We start from the raw sequence: 20,491 nt of genomic DNA, 5'->3' as shown, positions 1-20,491 counted from the left end.
CGGTCAAATTCATAAATCTACGACTTTCGGCAAAGTCAGGTTTCATGAAACCCGACCCGATCCCAGTGTGGGATCGGCCATGCGGTCGGCGATTTTTGCCCCAAAGTCGCGTTTTGTATGATGCTTTAAGTGCCATTTCTCAGCCAATGAAGGTGCACGCAGAGTGTGGGCAGCGTGATGACATAGGTCTCAGTCCCCACCATCTTAGAGAAGGGCATTACAGTGATTGGCTTGCTTTCAGCGGCGTCACAGGGGCTATAAAGGGGTGTGCACGCCGACCGCCATCTTACTGCTGCCGATCTGAGCATAGGGAGAGGTTGCTGTAGCTTCGTCAGAAGCAGGGATATTGTTAGGGAGGAAATATTAACCCCCAAACCGCTTGTGGTGTAGCGATTTCCACTGTCCAACACCACCTTTTCTTTGCAGGGACAGTGGAGGCTAGATTTCGGTGCATCAGCTCTGTAGCTTATAAGGCTCCCTGATAGCTGCATTGCTGTTTGTACGCCGCTGTGCAAACCAACTGCTTTTTTCAAAGCAAAAATTCTGTTACTTCTTTCTGCACAGTTCTCTTGTTTCTTTGTCCACACTCTTGTGTGCAGCAGGCCTTTTTATTGCTGCCATACTTGTCCTTTGATCATTGTAGGGAGATTGAAATTCTACTACAGCCCTTGTATTTTTTGATATATCTGCCACACATAAAAAGGGAGATTTAAATTGCCACTGATTGCATCTGCGTCAGTCCTGTTTGTGGCATAGCTGCCAGCCACTTTCTGCCATTCAAACTGTGTAGTGTAATACAGTGGGCCTGATTTTTTCCTGCATTCTCCCACACATAAAAAGGGAGATTTAAATTGCCACTGATTGCATCTGCGTCAGTCCTGTTTGTGGCATATCTGTCAGCCACTTTCTGCCACTCAAACTGTGTAGTGTAATACAGTGGGCCTGATTTTTTCTGCATTCTCCCACACATAAAAAGGGAGATTTCTATTGCCACTGAGTGCACCTGCATCAGTCCTGTCTGTGGCATATCTGTCAGCCACTTTCTGACACTCAAACTGTGTAGTGTAATACAGTGGGCCTGATTTTTTCTGCATTCTCCCACACTTAAAAAAAGGAGATTTCTATTGCCAATGAGTGCATCTGCGTCAGTCCTGTTTGTGGCATATCTGCCAGCCACTTTCTGACACTGAAACTGTGTAGTGTAATACAGTGGGCCTGATTTTCCCAGCAGTCTCCCACACCTATAAAGGGAAATTTCTATTGCCACTGAGTGCATCTGTGTCAGTCCTGTTTGTGGCTTATATCTGTCAGCCACTTTCTGACACTGAAACTGTGTAGTGTAATACAGTGGGCCTGATTTTCCCAGCAGTCTCCCACACCTATAAAGCAAAATTTCTATTGCCACTGAGTGCACCTGCGTCAGTCCTGTTTGTGGCATATCTGTCAGCCACTTTCTGACACTGAAACTGTGTAGTGTAATACAGTGGGCCTGATTTTCCCAGCAGTCTCCCACACCTATAAAGGGAAATTTCTATTGCCACTGAGTGCAACTGCGTCAGTCCTGTTTGTGGCATATCTGTCAGCCACTTTCTGACACTGAAAGTGTAGTGTAATACAGTGGGCCTGATTTTCCCAGCAGTCTCCCACACCTATAGAGGGAAATTTCTATTGCCACTGAGTGCACCTGCGTCAGTCCTGTTTGTGGCATATCTGTCAGCCACTTTCTGACACTGAAAGTGTAGTGTAATACAGTGGACCTGATTTTCCTAGCAGTCTCCCACACCTATAAAGGGAGATTTTAATTCACAACAAGTTTACGTACACCTTCTACCTGGTTTTTCAGTACCATATAATGGTTGTTAGTTTGGTTACGGAAGAATGAGGAAGTCTGGTGGAAGAGGTCGTGGCCGTTGGCATTCATTGCCAGCTGGTAATGATGGCAGTGGTGGTGGTCGAGGAGCATCAGGTGGTCGTGGGAAAAGCAATATAGCACCTAAGTCTCGAGTTGTTGAGCCAGCGTCATCGTCTGGCTACACAAGGCCTCGAACGCTCCTTTTTCTGGGAGTAGGAAAAGCGTTTTTAAAGCCGGAGCAGCAAGAAAAAGTTTTGGCTTTCCTTGCTAACTCTGCCTTTAGCTCTTTTGCCTCCTCTTCGGAGGAAATTTAAAAGCAGCGTGTCATCAGTGAATGATCCCGGTCAGGTACAAGTCGCTTCTTTGTGTCCTTCACCCAGAACAACAGTGAAGGATGCGTCAGGCGACACAACAGGTTACTCCATGGAGCTCTTTACACATACCGTGCCTGGGTTAGAAAGGGAAATTGTTAACAGGCCATGCCCATTACAAGATGAATCGCACATGGAGTGCACAGATACACAGCCACAGCTAGATCATTATGCTGTTCCATTGACTCAGATCACAACATTGCCCTCGCAGTGTACTGAGCCAGAATCTGACACTGATGAGACTATGGTGCCCCGTCCCAAACGCTATAGCACCGGATTACACGGTGATACAGAGGAAGGTGCGAAGGTGCACAGGACATAGAAGAGGAGGTAATAGATGACCCAGTTGTTGACCCTGATTGGCAGCCATTGGGGGAAGAGGGTGCCGCTGCCTGTAGCTCTGAAGCGGAGGAGAATGATCTGCTGCATCCATCTACATCGCAAAAGCTGTCATCTGGCAGGCCCACATCATGCCCAAAATGTGTGTCAAAAACCACAACAGGTGTAGGACAGCGTTGCAATCCGGTGATAGTAGCACGGCGTGCAAAGCTTGAAAAGGTATTCCATAGTAGGATGAGTGCAGTGTGGCAATTTTTTTACCAAGATCCAAATGATCAGTCCAAAGTAATATGTAAGAAATGCTCCAAGACCTTTAGCAGAGGGAAAATTCTACAAAGTTTAAATACAACGTGCATGTGTTGACATCTAACCAGCAGGCACTTGGGAGCATGGACTAACTACCAAACTTCCCGTACAATTGTTGCACCTCCTCATATTGAAGTTAGTCAGCAACACAACTTTGCTTCCCTCACTGGAAGCCCACCGGTTATGGCACCACCAGTAACAAATGTGTAGGTATTATCGCAAGGCCAAAGCAGTCCGGGAATCACAAGGTTCTTGGTTGGAAACACTGTAGGTAGGCCCACATCAAGAATACCATCACCAAGCCTCTCTCAATTTGCCATGTCCACCACCACCCCCCGCTAGTTCCATCATATGCAGCTCTCCAGTCCAGCTCAGCCTACAAGAGACTCTAGATAGGAAAAGAAAGTACTCTTCCTCTCATCCACGTACACAGGGTTTGAATGGCTACATTGCTCAACTAATCTTGTTAGAGATGATGCCCTACCGGTTGGTTGAAAGCGAAGCTTTCAAAGCCCTGATGGCCTACGCAGTACCACGCTATGCCCTACCCAGTCGACACTTCTTTGCGAGAAAAGCCATCCCAGCACTCCACCAACATGTCAAAGAACGCATTGTCCATGCACTGAGGCAATCGGTCAGTAGAAAGGTGCACCTAATAACTGATGCATGGACCAGTAGGCCTGGCCAGGGGCGTTACATGTCCATCATGGCACACTGGGTTAATGTGGTGGATGCAGGGTCCACAGGGGACAGCCATAGTGGCACAGTTCTGCCTAGCCCACGGTCTAGGAAACAGTTGGCTGTAGGCATTTGCACCTCCTCCTCCTCCTCTTCCACAAGCGAAAGCTCATCCACAGAGCTCAGTCGCACGAGCACTCCATCCGCAGCTGCCAGTGTTGCACCCGTTTTGTCCCATTATGGAACAGCTTGTGGTAAGCGTCAGAAGGCTGTGCTGCAAATGAAGTGTTTGGGCGACAACAGACACACCGCGGAAGTACTGGCCGAGTACTTGCAGCAAGAAACTCAGTCATGGCTGGGCAGTGTACATCTTGAGGCAGGCAAGGTAGTCAGTGATAGTGGAAGGAATTTTATGGCTGCCATAGCCCTTTCCGAAATGAAACACATACCTTGCCTGGCTCACACATTGAACCTTGTGGTGCAGTGCTTCCTCAAGAATTACCCTGATTTACCAGCCCTGCTCCTGAAGGTGCGCAGACTTTGCTCGCACATCCGCCGGTCGCCCGTACACTCCAGCCATATGCTTAACCATCAGCGATCGCTGAATCATCCCCAGCACCGCCTAATAATAGACGTTGCAACAAGGTGGAACTCTACACTGCACATGCTTCAGAGGTTGTGCGAGCAGAGGCTTGCTGTCATGTATTTGTGGGCGGATACATATACACGGGCAGGCAGTTGGATGGCAGACATGGAGTTGTCTGGTGTGCAGTGGTCGAAGCTACAAGACCTCTGTCAAGTCCTTCAGTGCTTTGAGGAATGCACACAGCTGGTCAGTGCGATCGACGCCATCATAAGCATGAGCATCCTACTAATGCGTCTGCTGATGCAAAGTTTGACGCACATCAAGGAGCAGGCGTCTGCGGACGAGGAGGAGGAAAGCCTTGATGACAGTCAGCCATTGTCTGGTCAGGGAAGGCTGCGGGACGAGGTGGCAGATGAAGAGGAGGAGGAGGATGATGGGGCTGAATATTTATGGGAGGAGGATGATAATCAGGGGGCAATAGAAACTGGTGGCATTGCAAGGTCAGGTACACGGTTTTTGCGGGCCACAAGTGAGGTAAATTTTCAAGAAAGTGCTCCTCAACCCAGCACAAGCAGTGAATTGACACCTGGAACTTTGGCCCACATGGCAGAGTATGCCTTGCGTATCCTAAAACGGGACCAGCGCATTATCAAAATGATGACCGATGACGATTACTGGTTAGCCTGCCTCCTGGATCCACAATACAAAGGCAAATTACAAAATATCATGCCACATGAGAACCTTGAGCAAATATTGGCTACCAAACAAGCAACTCTTGTAGACCGATTGGTTCAGGCATTCCCAGCACACAGCGGCGCTGATGGTTCTCACACGAGCTGTGGGGGGCAACATGGCAGAGGTGCTAGAGGTGCACAAAGCCGAAGTGACATTGGACAGAGGGGATTTCTCACCAGGTTGTGGAGTGATTTCGCAATGACCGCAGACACGGCAGGTACTGCTGCATTGATTCAAAGTGACAGGAGACAGCATTTGTCTAGTATGGTTACCAACTATTTTTTCGCCATTATCGATGTTCTCCTTCACAGGTCATTCCCCTTTTATTACTGGGCATCTAAACTAGACACCTGGCCCGAGTTGGCAGAATATGCATTACAGGAGCTCGCTTGCCCATTTGCTAGTGTGCTCTCAGAAAGAGTCTTCAGTGCTGCTGGTTCAATACTGACCGAAAAAAAGGACACGTCTGGCTCCCCGAAATGTTGATGATCTAACCTTCATTAAAATGAACCAATCATGGATTTCGATTTATTTTGCCCCACCTTCCCCTGCTGACACGTAGCTTGCCAGAAAAAAATTTCTTGTTTTTGGCCTCCTCTTACTGACTGCTCCAATTCCGCCATTTGCAGGTGCCGAATGTCCACCATAGGCCATTTGTATACCTCGCTAAATGGGCTGACTCCCCCCACAGGGCCGTGGTCACAACGTGGCGCAAGCACCCATGTGAGTGCCGTTTGCCTGGACAGGTGGGTGTGCCCACTCTTGGGCCACGGCACTGGCACAGGGTCCCTCATAGTACAATGAAGTGTCTCTGATGGTGGTGGTGCACAACCAACGTCAGACACATCGTTGTAATATGAGGGGCCCTGGGCCAGTACCGCCGCCCACGAGAGAGTGTTCCCCCCAGCTCAAACTGTGCTCTACCTCTTGCAAAACTTTCCTCTCCCTGCCCCACCACAGTGTAGTCAGTGCTGTTAAATCCTTAAATGGCACTGCCATAACAAATGTGTTGCAATGATAGATGATAGTAAAAATATACAGGGGCCCTGGCCTCCATTTAGACCCCTTAATACTTTGTGCCAACTACCCCTGTCTGCAACTCTGCAGAGGAGCCCACCCCTGTACCTCGCTATGCCACCAGTTTATTTATGACCAATTCCTTGGCTGACATTTAGGCCACTTTAGTATTTTGGCCTACTAACTGTGTCAGCCACTTCTAACAGTTGACCTCCGCTGAACAAAGCTAAGCCACCTCTGTACTCCTGTTACCAATTGTGAACTGCATGTAGCCAACTTACTTATTTGTGCCTAGTAACTGTGTCAGCCTCTCATACCAGTTGTCCTCCCACGCTGAAACAAGCTAGGCCGCCAGGTTAGCCCTGCTAGCAGTTTAGAACTGCATGAAGACACCGTTTTGTAGTTTAGGCCTCTGTCTGTCTGTCTGTATGTCTGTCTGTCTGTCTGTTGGCGCCACACATTACAACAGTCCCCCCCGAAACAAGCTAGGCCACCAGGTTAGTCCTGCTAGCAGTTTTTGAACTGCATTTAGACACCTTTTTTTTAGGTTAGGCCTCTGTCTGTCTGTCTGTCGGCGCCACACATTACAACTGTCCCCCCCCTGAAACAAGCTAGGCCGCCAGGTTAGTCCTGCTAGCAGTTTAGAACTGCATGAAGCCACCGTTTTTTATTTTAGGCTTCTGTCTGTCTGTCTGTCGGCGCCACACATTACAACAGTCCCCCCTGAAACAAGCTAGGCCACCAGGTTAGTCCTGCTAGCAGTTTTTGAACTGCATTTAGACACCTTTTTTTAGGTTAGGCCTCTGTCTGTCTGTCTTCGCCACACATTACAACTGTCCCCCCCTGAAACAAGGTAGGCCGCCTGTGTACTCCTCTTACCAATCTAGAACAGAATTTAGCCTACTTATTTATTTTGTCCTAGTAATTGTGTCAGACTCTCACAACAGTTGTCCTCCACCGCTGAACCCAGCAAGGCCGCCTGTGTACTCCTCTTACCAATTGTGAACTGTATATAGCCTTCTTTTTTTGTTTTACGCCTACTCAGTGTGTCAGAGCCACTAATTACACTTGTCGTCCTCCGCTGAACCATGCTATGCCGACTGTGTACTCCTATTCCAAATTTTGAAGTGCAATTGGCCACCTTTTTTAATTGTAGGCCTACTGTGTCTGTCTGAGCCACTTATTACAGTTGTCCTCCGCTGAACAAAGCTATGTCGCCTGTGTACTCCACTTAGCAATTTTGAACTGCATTTTGCCTACTTTCTTATGTATGCCTACTAACTGTGTCTGCCTCCCATTACAGTTGTCCTCCACTCAACAAAGCTGAGCCTCAGTTTTCATCAGATGTCAGATATTTAACTGCATTTGGCCTACTTGTTTGGTTGGTCCCTAGTAACGGTGTCTGCTGCTCCTTCGTGTTCTCCTCCACTGAACAAAGCTGACCTTCAATCTTCAGGCTTTTGGCCTATAGGAAATTTTAAACTGCATTTGGCCTACTACTTTGGTTGGGCCCTAGTAACGGTGTCTGCCGCTCCTTGCTTGTCTCCTCCACTGAACAAAGCTGAGCTTCAATCTTCAAGCTTTCGGCCTATAGGAAATTTCAAAATGCATTTGGGCTACTAATTTGGTTGGGCCCTACTAACGGTGTCTGCCGCTCCTTGGTGTTCTCCTCCACCGATTAAAGCTGAGCTTCAATCTTCAGGCATTTGGCCTGTATTTAGAATTTTAAACTGCATTTGGGCTACTAGTTTGGGTGGGCCTACTAACGGTCTCTGCCGCTCCTTGGTGTTCTCCTGTGCTTTTCTCCTGAGCTTCAATCTTCAGGCTTTCGGCCTGTATTTAGAATTTTAAACTGCATTTGGGCTACTAGTTTGGTTGGGCCCTACTAACGGTGTCTGCCGCTCCTTGCTTTTCTCCTCCACTGAACAAAGCTGAGCTTCAATCTTCAGGCTTTCAGCCTATATCAGATATTAAACTGCATTTTGCCTACTAGTTTGGTTAGGGCCTACTAACGGTGTCTGTTGCTCCTTGGTGTTCTCCAGGTTTTTTTCCCTGAGCTTCAATCTTCTGGCTTTCGGTCTATATTATTAATATGAAACTGCATTTGGGATACTAGTTTGGTTGGGCCTACTAACGGTGTCTGCCGCTCCTTGCTTTTCTCCTCCACTGAACAAAGCTGAGCTTCAATTTTCAGGCTTTCTGCCTAAAGGAATTTTTAAAATGCATTTCGCCTACTAGTTTGGTTGGGCCATAGTAACGGTGTCTGCTGCTCTTTGGTGTTCTCCTTCACTGAACAAAGCTGAGCTTCAATCATAAGGCTTTCGGCCTATATCAGATATTTATCTGCATTGGGGCTACTAGTTTGGTTGGGGCCTACTAACGGTGTCTGCCGCTCCTTGCTTTTCTCCTCCACTGAACAAAGCTGAGCTTCAATCTTCAGGCTTTCGGCCTATATCAGATATTAAACTGCATTTGGCCTACTAGTTTGGTTGGGGCCTACTAATGGTGTCTGCCGCTCCTTGCTTTTCTCCTCCACTGAACAAAGCTGAGCTTCAATCTTCAGGCTTTTGGCCTATATCAGATATTTAACTGCATTGGGGCTACTAATTTGGTTGGGGCCTACTAACGGTGTCTGCCGCTCCTTGCTTTTCTCCTCCACAGAACAAAGCTATCAGATATTAAACTGCATTTGGCCTACTAGTTTGGTTGGGGCCTACTAACGGTTTCTGCCGCTCTTTGGTGTTCTCCTCCACTGAACAAAGCAGTGCCGCCTGTTTACTCCTGTTACCAATTTTGAACTTTATTTGGCCCACTTTATTATTTGGGCCTACTAACTGTGTCTCCCTCTCATTACAGTTGTCCCCCACTGAACAAAGCAATGCTGCCTGGTTAGTCCTGTTACCAATTTTGAACTGCATTTAGCCCACTTTATTATTTGGGCCTATATCTGTGTTTCCTCCTCTTCCTGCCCATTGCCCAGCCAGTGCTACATGAGTCTGCTGGTACATTGACCCAGACCACTACATTCCCCTTGCACTCTACACAGCCAGAATCTGACCCTGCTGAAATTCAGGTTCCCCTTCCCGCATACTATACCACCTTACACGGGAACAAAGAGGAAGGTGCAGATGAAAGTGCAGGTTCCTTCATCAGGTGGGGAGGGCATACTCGTTGGCGACGTCCCTGTCACAGGGCTCCTCATAGTACGCAAAAGTGTCTCTGCCAGTGGGAGGCGCTCCTGCCGTCAAACACAACGCCGTATTTTGAGGGGCCCTGTGCCAGTGCCAATACGAATGAGTGGGCCCCCCCTGCTTGCTCAGGATTACAGCACTTGCAAAGTTGAAATACTGACCTCTCCCTGCTCCACCATCGTGACGTAGTCCGCGTTTCCTGGGCCCACTAAAAAACTTGAGCCAGCCCTACCCCCCCACAACTTTAGTTAAATGACCCCCAATTTTCAATGCCTAACTATTATTATAAGGTAAATTAAGATTCACAAGCTTAAGTGACACAAATTGATGTTTTTGGCATTAAAATGGGCACTATAGGTGTTTTCCTGTCCTCCACTCACTGCCGACTTTGCTCCCCCATTCACTTACATTGGGTTTCGTGTTTCGGTCGATCCCCGACTTTGCGCGATAATCGGCCGATTTCACTCGACTCGACTTTTGACAAAGTCGGGTTTCGCGAAACCCGACTCAATCCTAAAAAAGTAAAAGTCGCTCAACCCTACCCCTCAGTGGTTAGCAGAGCAGGTACATACCTCCCGTTTACCACTTGGTGACTAGCTGAGCTGGTACTAACCTTCCCTGTACCCCGCGGTGTTTAGCTGAGCTGGTACTTACTGTCCCTATACCTCTTGGTCGTTAGCTGAGTAGGTATTCCTCTCCCTGTGCACCTCTGAGTTGTATTTGGGTTTCGTTTTCTGCATTCCATTCACACTGTGTGGAGTTAACTCAGTGTGTTTAAGGAGGAATGTTCGCTAGTTTTTTATCTGTCTTGTTAATACTAGCAGCAGTTACTGCATGGTGAACCCCGAGTTGCGATTGCACCTTATTTGTTATTTATTTCTCTTTGGTTCAATCCTCCAACCCTAACACAATACCTCATGAAGAAGAATTATTATTATTTATTATTATAGCGCCATTTATTCAATGGCTCTTTATATGTGAGGAGGGGTATACATAATAAAAACAAGTACAGTAATCTTAAATGATACAAGTCACGACTGGTACAGGAGAAGAGAGGACCCTGCCTGCAAGGGCTCACAAACTACAAGTGATGGGTGAGGATGCAGTAGGCAAGGGTAGAGCTGGTTATGAGGTGGTTTGGTCGATCGTTGGTTACTGCAAGTTGAAGGCTTGTCGGAAGAGGTAGATCTTCAGCTTATTTTTGAAGGTTTACATGGTAGGCGAGAGTCTGAAATTTTGTGGTAGAGAGTTCCAGAGTAGGGGTGATGTGTGGGAGAAATCTTGTATGTGATTGTGGGAAGAGGAGACAAGAGGGGAGTAGAGAAGGAGATCCTGTGAGGATGGAAGGTTGCATGCAGGTAAGTAAGTGGCAAGGTCACAGATGTATGGAGGACACAGGTTGTGGATGGGGTTGTATGTCATGGTTAGGGTTTTTAACTGGAGTATATGGGTAATAGGGAGCCAGTGCAGGGATTGACAGAGGGGAGAGGCCGGGGAATAGCGGGGGAAGGGTAGATTAGTCAGGCAGCAGTGTTTATAATAGAATAGAGGGGTGCGAGAGTGTTAGAGGAGAAGCCACAGAGCATGGGTTTGCAGTGGTCAAGGTGGGTGATAATGAGGGCATGGACTAGGGTTTTTGCAGATTCTTGGTAGAGGAATGTAAAGATCTGGGAAATAGTTTTGAGTTGAAGTTGGCAAGAAGTGGAAAGGGCTTGTATATGTGGTTTGAAGGAGAGATCAGTGTCAAGGATTACCCCAAGCCAGCGAACTTGTGGGACTGGGAAGAGTAAGCAGCCATTTACTTTAATGGATAGGTCTGTTGAAAGAGTCAAGTGAGATAGGGGAAACATGATGAATTCTGTTTTGTTCATATTAAGTTTTAGAAATCTAGCGGAGAAGAAGGATGAAATATTAGACAGACATTGTGGGATTCTGGTTTGCAGGGAAGTGATATCTGGTTCAGAGATGTAGATCTATGTGTCATCAGCATAGAGGTGATACTGAAAGCCATGAGATTCTATGAGCTGTCCAAGGCGGAAGGTGTAAATGGAGACTGAACTTTGAGGGACTCTGACAGATAGTGGGCGAGATGAGTAGGTGGTGTGCGAGTGGGAGATGCTAAATGTCCGGGCTCATAGGTATAACGAGTTTCAAGGTAGGGCCAAGTCAGTGATGCCAAGAGATGAGAGGGTCTGTAATAATAGGGAATGATCCACTGTGTCAAAGACAGAGGACAGGTCTAGGAGGAGGAGGACAGAGTAGTGTTGCTTGGCTTTGGCAGTTAATAGGTCATTGGTGACTTTAGTTTGGTCAGCTTCAGTGGATTGATGCAGCCAGAAGCCAGATTGTAAGCTGTCAAAGAGGGAGGAAGAAGAGAGGTCGGAGAACAGTTCAAGATAGACGTGTTGTTCCACTAATTTGAGGCATAGAGGAGAAGTGATATGGGGCGATAGCTAGATGCAGAGGATAGATCAAGAGAGGGCTTTTTGAGGATAGGTGTAATTGAGGCATGTTTAAAGCTAGAGGGGAAAACACCAGTTGTTAGTGATAGGTTGAAGAGATGGGTTAGGGTTGGGATGAAGACTGTGGTGACGTTTGGGATCAAGTGGGATGGGATCGGGTCAAGTGCACTGGTGGTGAGATATGATCTTAAGAGTAGAGTGGAGAGTCGATCTTCTGTAACAGTGGAGAAATTGGTTTTGGAGGAGAAGGGCTGAGCAGTTAGGAGGGCACTGAGGGTTGTCGACCAAAACTGTCTCATATATCAATCTTCTGCTAGAAAAATGAGGCAAAATCTTCGGCTGAGATGAGTAGAGAGGAAGGGGGTGTTGGGGGACGGAGGAGAGAATTGAAAGTGTTGAATAATCGTTTAGGGTTGTGAGACAGGGAAGATATGATGGATGAGAAGTAGGTTTGTTTTACTGCAGTGAGTGTGGCCTTGAAAGTAGTGAGGGACTGTTTGAATGCGATGAAGTGCTCACTGGAGTGGGATCTTTTCCATCTCCACTCAGCAACCCTGGAAGCCCGCCTCAGTTCTTTGGTCAGGCTGGTTTGCCAGGACTGTGCTGTCTGATGATTTTGCAAGCTTTGGTATGTGTAAGAGGGGCAACCGATTCCAGAGCTACAGCTATTGTGGTGTTATACAGAGTGGCAGCAGCATTTGCATTGTGTAGGGAACCTATGTCTGAAAGAGGGAGAAGGGATTCAGAGAGTGCGTGTAGATCAAGGTGTTTAAGATTTCTGCGAGGGTGTGCAAGTTTGTAGAGTGGGGATTGTGGACAAGGAGTGGAGAGGGAAGAGAATGTAAGTAGGTTGTGGTCAGAAAGAGGTAGAGGAGAGTTATAGTGGTTAGATAGTGAGCAGAGGCGGGTGAAGATGAGGTCCAATGTATGACCATTTTTGTGAATGGCTGCAGAAGAGCATTGATTGAGGCCAAAGGAGGAAGTGAGAGATAGAAGTTTAGTGGCAACTGAGACAGAAGTGTCAATGGGGATATTGAAGCCATCCATGATGATAGTGGGGATGTCAGTGGAAAGGAAATGAGGTAGCCAGGTGGTGAAGTGGTCGAAGAATGTGATGGCTGGCCCTGGGGGGCAGTAAATGACAGCCAGTTGGATGTTTTTAGGGGGAATAGATGTGCACAGAGTGTACCTCAAAGGAAGGAAGGGTAACAGAGGGTGGCAGTGGGATTGGGGTGAAGGAGCAGTTATCTGACAGAAGAAAATCAATTCCTCCACTATGCTTGCTGATGGGGCAGGGTGTGTGGGAAAGGTGGAAGACCAAGCCTATATAAACAAACTCGGGCATGAGTGGCCTATTCTATTCCTTCTGCTGCTGGCGAGAAGAGCAAAAAAAAAAACAATGCCAGAAGACTGGGACAGGGAAAAACCTGAAGGACCAGCTGCCTGTTCTCCAGCCTGTGAAGCCTTCCCACTTGCTACATTGCTGGTGGATTACTGGGACTGTTCGGTGGCTGTTCGATGAGTGGCTGCTCCAACATAGGATGATCCAGGTTCAGCGGTGCTGCTCCAGGTTCTGTTTGAAAAAGAAATGAAAAACATTACTGCAAAAAAATTAAAAATTTTAAATCGCCAACATAGCCTGTTGAAAAGAAAAATTCAGATGTTATACCATGGAATACAACACAAAAATACTTACGTTTGATGACCAACCGCAGGCCTCAGGAAGAAGAGACTACGATGGTGCTTTGAACCACTTTGAACCCGACTCTCCACTCTAATGTCCTTATTGAAGCGATCCTTCATTGAACGCCACCGGTGTTTGACTCTCTTCACTGTGAAGGGGAAAAAAAAAAGAAATTGTAAAACAATGCACCACAGGCTCACTGCAGCGTCAGACCACATTGCAATACTTGCAAAAATCCTCTCTGACTTGTTGCGTGGCATGGTTCCAATCATCCAACAGCGATCTGGACACTTCATCCCAAAGCCGCCGAATGACCACAGTGTCCGAGTGCCGCTGATCCCTTGTGTCCCATAACGGAACTCGCTCCTACATCAATATTATTAAGAGGTTGTTTTCAATTATGGCTTCACGATGTGGAACCTAGAAATCAAAGAAACACATTAATATAGTTGTAAAGAAAAAACAAAACAAAAACAGTCAAGAATACTTACCCGCCGTCTTTCCACCTGAACGTTTGCCTGACTCTGCTCCTGCTCTGCCGTACTGGAACTGTTATGTAAAGAAAATACATGATTTTACCACATGTGTCATATTGTCATAGTGTCATGTGTCATATTGACAGTCAATACTTACCAATCAGTAGCAAATGTCACCTCAAAAAATGCAACATGTTGCGTTTGACGGATCTCACCGCAGACCGCAAAATGATGCATGCGTACGCATCCATAAGAAAGCGCATGCAAACGCTAGACTCTGTGTACACCATGTTAAATACAGTATATGTACGCGTGACACATGCGGATCTATGCAGATCAAACTCTGCGCGCACAGACGCCAATGTGAAACCAGCCAAAGACTTTCTTCTTATCCAGGCCAATGCTGTTTATTCAGTTCCCTTTCATAATGATATGGTGAGTGCTTCCTGTTTGAGTTCTACACTCCCTGATAAAAGTTATGTTGCTTCTCCATGTTATGTAAATAAAAGCTTATATCCTGACATTAAATTTATCCATTGGTTGTATCAATTATTCTTTTGAAAGCTGAAACCCTCTTAAATGTGGTTTAGGTTAAGAAAATAAATTGACATCAATGCAGAAATATTGATCAGTTAATGGACACAGAATGGTCAGATTTTGGCAAGACAAAAGTTTTGTCGCCCGCAGAAAGTAATGTGATATTCAAACAAATGATTAACTCAAAATACAAATATATGTTGCATAACATTGGTGAATGAAGTTGTGGTGCTATTAGAGTTATATTTAATATTTTGTGTTACTTCCAAGAGCTTGAAGGACTGCATCCATGTGGTTCAACAATGATTCATACAATTTATTAATGAAGTCATCAGGAATAGCAAAGAATGCAGTCTTACATGCCTCCCAGAGTTCATCTAGATTCTTTGGTTTTGCCTTCCAAGCTTCCTCTTTCTTCCTACCCCAAACATGCTCAATGATGTTCATGTCTGGTGACTGGGCTGGCCAGTCCTTGAGCACCTTGATCTTTTTAGCCTAGAGGAACTTTGTTGTAGAGATGAATGTATGAGATGGAGCACCATCCTGCTGCAGAATTTGACCCCTTTTATGATTTGGAATATGAGAGGTAGCTAATACTTCTCAATATTTTATGCTATTGATATTGCCTTCCACCTTGCAAATGTTTTGCATACCCCCACACTGAATGTAACCCCAGACCATGATCTTTCCACCACCAAATTTAACTGTTTTCTGGGTGTATTTTGGATCCATATGGGCTCCAGTAGGTCTCCTGCAGTATTTGCAGTGGCTGTGGTGTAATTCTACTGAAGATTCATCAGAGAAATCCACCTTCTGCCACTTTTCCAGCATCCATCTGTTTAGCAGGCTGTGGGACTTTGCAAATGCCACACAGTTTTTTATTTGCCTTTTGTTTAGTGCTGGATTCTGGGCACTGATTCGACCATGGAGGCCATTTCAAGACAGAATCCTACAAACTGTTCTAGTTGACACAGGGCCTTTAGGCTGACCAGGCCTGTTGGAGCTCTCCTGCAGTGGAAGAATGGCTTGCTTTGGATTTTCTAACCAACAATCGTTCCTCCTGAGCAGTTGTCTTGCGGGGTCTGCCGGACCTGGGCTTGTCAAACACATCTCCAGTCTCTTCAAATCTTTTTTTAATTCTTTGTACTTAACGCTGAGACACATTAATTGTGCAAGCCACCTCTGCAGTGGATCTGGTCTTCAGCCTCTTGATAATCCAGGCTTTGGTCACAGGGTGGATTTTTGGCATGTTGTCAGAGCTCAAGTTGCAGTTCAAGCAAAGGTCTGGGGTGCTGGGTTTCTTTTTATACACACACACTAATTAACCGATCATTCACTGAGCACAGGTGAGGATGTAAACTAGGATTGGGTGCATTATAAGACCAGGCGACAAAACTTTTGTCTTGCCAAAATCTGACCATTCTGTGTCCATTAACTGATCAATATTTCTGCTTTGATGCCAATTTATTTTCTTAACCTAAACCAAATTTTGGAGGGTTTCAGCTTTCAAAAGAATAATTTATACAACCAATGGATGAATTTAACGTCAGGTTATAAGCTTTTATTTACATAACATGGATAAGCGACATGACTTCTGTCAGGGAGTGTAGTTGCTTCTCAGCAGTTGCTAATGGTCTTTACTGATTCTTACTGACCTCACCTCTTAGTGAGTTAATCAAGTTGTGCAGTGATCATATTTACATCACTTGTCTTCCATAATTTTATATAATTGTTTTGTGAAGAAAGAATAATTACAATTTTACCAATAAATTCTCAGCTCTGAGATATCATCTCTCGAGATCTTGGGCTGACATCTCCATCTGCGCATGCGCCAACCCTAGCCGGCAGCCATTTTCCCAGAGACCAGTCCACCGCATAGGAAAGCATGTCACTGCTGAGGCTCTGGGCTTTAGCAAGATATCGGCAGAGCCCTCGCAGAGCCGGACACCCTCAGCGCAGCACACCTGCAGAACCGAAGACTCGCAGCAGGGCACCGCACATCCAAACACCCCCTCATCCCCGCCTGTGGCCGGTAAGGTATATCCGCATTTTAAGATGCACCCCCATTTTCCCCCAAAATTTTGGGGAAAAAAGTGTGTTTTATAATTCAAAAAATACAGTAAGTGGGCTCTCATAGTTACAGCAAAATTAAACATGTGGAAGCTAAATATGGTTTAGGCACACAGGGGGGCTCAGAAGGGAGAAGGGAATTGGATTTGAAAGTTCAGAATATGCTGGATTTCTTTTCGGGAAAGAGGAGCTATAGCATTTTTCCAAAGCTTTTGTGCTACCAGTAACGTTGAAGCCCCCTATATTTCTATTGACAGATGATGTATCTGAGTGGGAACTTGCTTTTTTTTGTGGATTAAGTTGAAGATTTTATTTGAAAAATTTCACATAACATTTAGGAACACATTTAACTAGAGGTGGGTGACCATGCTTAGCACCGCTCGGTACTCGATTGAGCATCTGGTGCTCGAGACGTTCGGTGCTCGATCGAGTATCCGGGTACTCAAGCTCCATGCTCGATTCCCCGTCCTGTATGTTTGGTGCCTGATTTTCAGCCTGTAAACATGCAAGGATTGCCTTCCAATAACAGTAATGCTGTAGCCATGTTAGTTGGGTTTATATAAGTCCTGGTGACCCCAATGCACGGAGAATTGTACCCTGAAATAGTGTAGGGGGAGTTTCTGCTGGAGAAGGGACAGTGTGTTATAGTATTACAGTACCTGCTGGTGCAACATGAAATCAACAATTCTTTTCAGAGCAAATTCAAATAGATTATTTTCTATAATACCACTGTTAGCTGGAAACAGTGTTGTGGCACCTACTAAAGTAGAGATAGTGTATTATCATTGTGGTGAGTCATTTAAGCAGAGTTCATTGCGTTACAGTCCTTGGTGTTGCTACACTAAACCAACAGTCTTTTACAGGGCAAATTCAAATATATGCTATTCTATAATACCGTAATTAGACTCTTAGCTGCAATTACTGTAGGGTTAGCTACTGGAGTAGTGACAGCGTAGTAGAGGCATTTGGTCAGGGATTATTACCTTACTGTCGTTGGTGCTGTCACGTACAACCAAAAAATTTTTCAGGGCCAAATTTAAATAGATTCTATTCTATAATAATACCGGTGTTATTTGCAATTATTGTAGGGCTAGCCGCTGGAATAGGGTTAGTGTACTAGAGGCACCTAGTCAGGGATTATTGCCTTACAGTCCTTGTTAGAGAAACATCAGCGGTATAAGGTGTATCAAAATGACCCCATGTCGCTAGCTAAGAAAGGTGCTGTCACGATATTGTATGAAATATCATATAAGTTAGTTTCTCTTGCTAGCATGCTGTGGGCTAAGCCCCCCTTCTTGGAGTGATTCTGCAACAGCTTTTATGGCTGGTAGCTGCAAATTCCTGACTTTCAGCTCTCAAGCCCCTCATCCCCCTCGCCAAGGTATATACGACCGGCATCCCTGCAGTGGAAAGTGACCAGCTTAAACTGGTAGAGAAGCTTCAAGAATCCATGAAAGTCCTTTGTACTGTTTTTGTAAGATATTAGGCAAACCAATTAAGATAGGAACAGGAAAATGCATATTCTTAAAGTCCATCGGAGCATCTATCCATCACTCTAAACACGGGCTTCTAACTCCATCTGGTAAAGAAGTAGGGATTTCTCTGTAATTAGGCATCACACATAGGACATATTTGATCTCATTAGAATGCTAACGTTAATACGAGATGAATGCTGGGTTTGTTATGACTATGACATGTTTTGTAGCGAAGTTATAGAAATTAGACACATTTAAGGTTGAATTACTCAGACTGAATAGAGAGGAGGGTCTGGATAAGCCAGCCCTTTCTGTGATGTCACAGGCTGCAGGTTATAAATTTCTGGCAGGCTTCCAGCAGTTCATTTAGTTTTTTTTACCTGAAGAGCCCTGAGCAAGTCCTAATGCACTGGGACGTATGGGAACTCCACTAGCCTGGTTGCCTGCAATGCTCTGAGAACATGTGAGTGTTATCTTTTCTCCTTTAATCCTTTTATGTTATAATTACCTTGTACATATTTGCAATTGTCTCTTTTTGTAACATCTTTGTAAAATATTTTGATAAAGCACTGCCTAAACTTTATGGAGTATAATAATTAATACTAGATTTGTTCTCCTGCTCTAAAACGTACCACATCTCTTAAAGGGAATTACGCTACTGTGTTGGGTTAGGTTCGGACCCGTTTAATCGAAGCTGGTGGCAGCTTACCGTGCAGGCCTTTGGGTGTTGTTGTAGCAACTGCGGCGTTGATAATTATTGTCCCTGCCTGAGTGGGAGTAGTTTATCGCATTGCTGCAGTGTGCCCAATAGCCAGTACATAGCAGGCAGCCTTTCTGGCGACTAATTACCCTAGGTGCAGTACCTAAATCTGACCTGACAGAAAGGGGGGCGCCAGAGAGCTGCAAGTGTTGTCGAACTGTAAGCGGGATATTCATAGTTTCCTGCAGTTCATGGTATATTGAAGAGCAGTGGGATACCTAAAATAAGCCCCTGCTGTAAACTAAGAGGTCAATAGCCTTGCGTGTGTTTCTTTTATCACATTGTAGCAGTGGAGGGATAACTAAGATAAGCCCCCTGCACATGTGATAGCCGTCTGTTGGCCTAAAGTCACCCCGATCCGTGACGTAGGGGTGACGATCACGGTGTAAATCGTGACATATTGGTGGCAAGGCGGTGGGATATTAGAGCATTAGTGATTTGGTTTGAGCAATCATTCCTCTCACTAAAAACTTGCAAAGTTCTTGCGAGGACTCTGCGCAAATAAGTTTGGAGAACGAACTCAGTGTTTATTAGTCTTGAAACAATTGTGTGTACTGGTAATTATCCCCTCCCTTTCTCTTCGTTTTTCTATCCTATCTTTTATTTGGCAACCATGGTTGTGCTGGGAGAAACCTTTTATGAGCAGCAGACCAGAGACACCATTGTTGCCTTATGCAAGTCACAGCACATTGACTTTGCAGGCAAAAACAAAAGCCAACTGGTCGCAGTTCTGGTGCAATGGGAAGCCACTCTAGACCACTCACAGAGCCCAGAGGCCGCAGAAGCCAGCACCAGAGAACATGGTGCTGCAGCAGAGGTCCAACCACTGAATGCTGGCCCTGTTAGCAATCCGGGCGAATTGGACCCCCGCCTTGAAAGAATTCCCCACTGATGACCATGAGGGACGTCGGCAGCTGATTCAGCAATACCGGCAGGAGGCCGAGTCCCGAGGCGAGCGAGAGGCCCAGGCCCAGCAAGCCGAGTGAGAGGCCCAGCGGGAGGCTGAGAGAGCCGAGCGAGAGGCCCAACGAGCCGATCGAAAGGCCCAAGCGGAGCGGGAGTACCAGCTGCAGTTAGCCCGACTGCAAATGCAGGGGTCATCCCAGTCCGGCCGTGAGCCCAGCAGCGCTCAGACACCGAAACCCCGGCCCGATCACTTCCCTGTTATGGAAAAGGATGGGGACTTGTACACTTTTCTGAGGGCCTTTGAGAAAGCCTGCAGACAGTACCAGCTGCCTACACAAGAATGGGCACGATACCTGACACCAGGGCTGAGAGGCAAAGCTCTGGATGCGTTTGCTGCCCTCCCTCAAGAACAAGATGGTGACTATGAGGCCATCAAGCAGGCTCTGATAGCCAAGTACCAGCTTACACCCGAGGTGTACCGTGGAAAGTTCCGGACCCTCCAACGTGGCCCACACAACAGTTACAGTGATGTGGTGCATGGACTCAGGACCCACTTTCAACAGTGGATCCAAGGAGTGTCAGTGACCACCTTTGAGCAGCTGGAAGACCAGATGATCAAAGACCAGTTCTTCTATCTTTGCCCAGCTTAGGTGCGACAGTTCGTCATGGACAGAGAACCCAAAGACGTGACGAAAGCAGCGCAGATTGCCGATGCCTATGAGGCCAACCGTAGATCGGAAGTGCGGAAGCCAGTCACCACCAGCTGGAGAGGGGGTAAGCCTGCAACCAACGCCAATACCCCTGCCAGCCAACACACCAGAGGTCCTGTCCCCGTGGCCAACAGCACCACACCTACCACCGAACCTCGCCAGTGTTACCACTGCAGGCGGCCTGGTCATATCAGTCCCAACTGTCCAGACAAGCAGAAGAACCCCTCATCCAAGGCCCCAGGGCCTAATGCAGCAGTTCTTTTGGTGGGTGGTGTGGCTGGGAGGGTGTGTGACAACGTACAGCACGTCACTGTGGGAGGTCATGTTGCTACAGGC

The sequence above is a fragment of the Ranitomeya variabilis genome, chromosome 1 (assembly GCF_051348905.1).
Source record: "Ranitomeya variabilis isolate aRanVar5 chromosome 1, aRanVar5.hap1, whole genome shotgun sequence".
Lineage (NCBI taxonomy): Eukaryota > Metazoa > Chordata > Amphibia > Anura > Dendrobatidae > Ranitomeya > Ranitomeya variabilis.
Note: the sequence above shows the minus strand (reverse complement) of the source record.